This window comes from Capsicum annuum, chromosome 3 (genome assembly GCF_002878395.1).
Source record: "Capsicum annuum cultivar UCD-10X-F1 chromosome 3, UCD10Xv1.1, whole genome shotgun sequence".
NCBI lineage: Eukaryota > Viridiplantae > Streptophyta > Magnoliopsida > Solanales > Solanaceae > Capsicum > Capsicum annuum.
This window is the reverse complement of record NC_061113.1, coordinates 252,722,339-252,727,054: the sequence shown is the minus strand read 5'-3', so window position 1 is coordinate 252,727,054 and position 4,716 is coordinate 252,722,339.

Below are 4,716 nucleotides of genomic sequence, written 5' to 3'. Positions count from 1 at the left end.
CTCAAAAATCAAAGTCATTCAGGATTTTCCCCCGCCCAAGAATAAAATGGAGGTGATGAGTTTGCTTGGTAGACTGAACTACATTAGCAGGTTTATTGCTCAACTCACAACCACTTGTGAGCCCATATTCAAGTTGCTGAAAAAGAGTGTTGTGGTAAAATGGACTGAAGAATGTTAGGAAGCGTTCGATCGAATCAAAAGATATTTGTCAAATCCGCCTGTGCTGGTACCCCCGGAGCCTGGTAGGCCTTTGATCTTATATTTATCAGTCATGGACAATTCTTTCGGTTGTGTCCTGGGTCAACATGATGTCGCAGGCAAAAAGGAGCAGGCTATTTATTATTTTAGCAAGAAGTTCACCTCATATGAGGCCAGGTATGCTCTTCTTGAAAGGACGTGTTGTGCCCTAACTTGGGTAGCATAGAAGTTGAAACATTATCTCTCATCCTATACTACATATCTCATCTCTCGCATGGATCCTTTGAAGTATATCTTTTAGAAGCCTATACCGACGGGTCGATTAGCAAAGTAGCAAATATTGCTTACCGAGTTCGACATTGTATATGTGACTCGAACCACCATGAAAGCCCAAGCCTTGGCAGATCATCTTACTGAGAATCCCATTGATGAAGAGTACGAGCCATTAAAGACATATTTTCCTGACGAAGAAGTGTCGTGTATCGATGAAGTTGTTATAGATGCTGATCCAGGTTGGAGGTTATTCTTCGATGGAGCTGTCAATATGAAAGCAGTCGGAATAGGTGCGGTTCTTATCTCTGAATTGGGACAACATTTCCCGGTAATAGCACAACTTTGATTTTACTGTACTAACAATATGGCAGAGTATGAAGCCTGTATTCTTGGTTTGGGGTTAGCTGTTGATATGGGAATCCAGGAATTATTGGTGTTGGGAGATTCGGATTTGCTCATCCATCAAATTCAAGGCAATTGAGAGATGTGAGATTTGAAGCTCATCCCGTATCGACAATGCTTACAGGAGCTATGTCAACGATTTGTTTTAGTAAAATTTAGGCATATTCCAAGGATTCATAATGAAATTGCTGATGCTTTAGCCACTCTGTGTTCAATGCTTCAACATCCTGACAAATCCTACATCGATCCAGTGCATATACAGAGTCGTGATCAGCATGCTTACTGTAATGCGGTTGAAGAAGACCTCAATGGAGAACCCTGGTTCTTGGATATCAAGCGGTACATTCAGTCAGGAGAATACCCAGCATATGCCAACAACGATTAAAAAGGACTATTAGGCATTTGGCTAGTGGATTTTTATTAAGTGGGGGAATCTTGTATAAGAGAACCCCATATCTGGGACTTTTGAGGTGTGTAGATGCAAAAAAAGCCTCGGCAATCATGGTTGAAATACACTCTGGAGTATGTGGGTCATACATGAACGGTAATGTCTTGTCAAAGAAGATTCTTCGAGCAGGTTATTACTGGCTTACTATAGAAAAGGATTCTATTCAATTTGTTCGAAAATGTCATCAATGTCAAGTACACGGTGATCTAATATGTTCTCCTCCTGTTGAGTTGCATGCAATGGCCGCTCCATGGCCGTTCGTAGCTTGGGGAATAGATGTGATTGGACTAATTTAACTGAAGGCATCGAATGGACATAGATTCATTTTGGTAGCCATTGACTACTTCACAAAGTGGGTAGAAGCAGTAACTTTCAAGTCAGTGACAAACAAGGCTGTGGTGGACTTTGTTCATGCCAATATCATTTGTAGATTTGGAATTCCTAAGATGATCGTTACAGACAATGCTGCCAATCTCAATAGTCATTTGATGCAAGAAGTATGTCAACAGTTTAAGATTGCAAATCGAAATTCTACTCCATATCGTCCAAAATCCAATGGTGCTGAAGAAGCCGCCAATAAGAATATAAAAAGGATACTGCAAAAAATGATACAAGGGTCTAGACAGTGGCATGAAAAGCTGCCATTTGCATTGCTAGGTTATCGCACCACTGTTCGCACTTCAGCAGGGGCAACTCCATATTTATTGGTGTATGGGACAGAAGCATTCATCCCTGTAGAAGTTGAAATTCCCTCTCTTTGAGTCATTGTAGAAGCAGAGATTGATGATGATGAATGGGTAAAATCCCGACTGAAATATTTGAGTTTGATTGAGGAAAAAAAGCTAACATCTGTGTGTCATGGCCAGTTGTATCAGAGGAGGATGGCTCGAGCGTATAACCAAAAAGGTCCATCCCAGGAATTTTGAAGTTGGTCAGTTGGTATTGAGACGTATCCTTCCTCACCAGGTTGAAACGAAAGGCAAGTTCTCCCCTAACTGGCAAGGTCCTTTCGTTGTGAAGAAAGTGTTGCCCAATGGAGCCTTATATTTGACAGATATAGAAGGCAAAATGGCAGAAATGGCTATCAATGCTAATGCGGTCAAAAGATACTATGTATGATATTTAATCCTTTGTGGATTTTATTGCATGTTTAGTACTTGAATTTTTGAAGATTGATATGATGAAGGCATTTTATTCTTCTATCCAAACATTGTGTCATCCCTTGTTTACCCATTTGAGCTTCATTTTATTTTTCTTTCATATCCCTCTTTTGGAATCAAAATAGAGTCAAGGATAAATATCGAGGAAATGAAAAAAAAAATCAAAATCAAATCAGAACAAAGAACAAGCGGATGGAACTACGTCCAACTTGATTCTCCTCTCTCGGGAGTGAGATACGTAGGTTGCCCTATTTCGGGCTCGGTCCAACCAAATAAAGATTTAAGATTCACCCAGTCAACAAAACTGGGGCATGAGTTAATGTGTTGTTTGAGTCGATTCCAAAAGTTGTAAGTTCCATCTCCACTTCAAGTATCGGAGCCCCTTACCATCTTTTCTAACCTTAACCAAAAGCCAAGCTACAACCAAAGAAAGTCCTTCAGATCAATTTTTGATAATGTTAAGGCTAAGCATGCAATGGATATGATGATACATTGTGAAGTACCACTTGTCTCCCTTAGCATAAGAAATCAGGAAAGAAGTACAAAAATGAGAGATTCTTATTCGTGAAGACCCCCGTGGGCATCATAAGGCGATGGTAAGTTAAGAGAAAATCAAAATGAGAGAGTCTTATTGGTGAAAACCTTTGCAGGCACTATAAGGCGATGGTGAGTGGAGAGAAATAAAAATGAGAGCGTTTTACTGGTGAAAACCTTTGTAGGCACCATGAGACGCTGGTGAGTGGAGAGAAATAAAAATGAGAGAGTCTTATTGGTGAAAACCCACACGGGCACTGTAAGGCGATGGAGAGTTCAAGAGAAAAGTGAAAAGTGAAAAGAAAGAGATTTGTTGGCAAAAGTCTTTTAAGATGTCGTCAATCGGATGTGATGTATGAGTCCAATGGATTTGAAGAAATGGCTCAGCGGCAAAGGCACGAACTCAACAACAATTAGGGAGTTTGGATAGGAAGATCAGGCAGCTCAATCCAAAATGCATGTCATACTCATTGGAGTTGGTTGTCATATTCAGATAAGTTTTCTTTTTGAATATGGGTCATTGCCCTTTTCTTTCATTTACATATTCATGCTATTTGTCTTTTCTTATGTCATTTATCAAAATAAAAGTCACCATTATTTTCATTACATTTTAAGTCAAGTCGGTGTCAAAACAAGCGAGAAAGAATTTCAAAATTTATTACCAGTCTTTCCAATTATACGAGAAAAAGCCAAGGAATAGCAAAGGAAAGAAATATGATCGTAATTCAACACGAAACAAAGGAAGTCTATCAACCGACAGGCTGTTGGATTCGTGGAAACATTCAGATTTTGGGAAAAGGGTGCACCTCAAAGGCGTGGTAAAATGGATGCCTATCGTTCAAGTCAGCACTCACTTCCCTCAATATGGATCTGGGTCGATGATGTGGCAAGACAGGGTAGGTGTTAGCAATTTAGAACAAAGATGAAAGGAACGAGTGTTGGGCAGATACCTGAGAAGCTAGGATCTGCAAGCCACCACTAAGTTTTTAACTGACAAATTTTCTTTGTTGAAATAGGGGCAAATTCGCTTCACTTGATTCATCTACCATTGGAAATGCACATCCGTGGGATTTTACTTTCTTCTCAGGACCCTCCTGAAAAATGGGATTTTACTTTCTGTTCAGGACCCTCTTGAAAAATGGGATTTTTACTTTCTGTTTAGAACACTCCTGAAAAATGGGATTTTACTTTAGGTTCAGGACCCTCCTGAAAAATGGGATTTTACTTTCTGTTCAGGACCCTCCTGAAAAATGGGATTTTACTTTCTGTTCAGGACCCTCCTGGAAAATGGGATTTTACTTTATGATCAGGACCCTCCTGAAAAATGGGATTTTACTTTTTGTTCGGAACCTCTTGGAAAATAGGATTTCACTTTATGATCAGGACCCTCCTGAAAAATGGGATTTTACTTTCTGATCAGGACCCTCCTGAAAAATGTGATTTTACTTTCTGTTCAAGACCCTCCGAAAAAATGGGATTTTACTTTCTGTTCAGGACCCTCCTAAAAAATGGGATTTTTCTTTCTGTTTAGGACCCTCCGGGAAAATGGGATTTTACTTTATGATCAAGACCCTCCAGAAAAATGGGATTTTACTTTCTGATCAGGACCCTCTTGAAAAATAGGATTTTACATTCTGTTCTGGACCCTCCTGAAAAATGGGATTTTACTTTCTGTTCAGGACCCTCCTGAAAAATGGGATT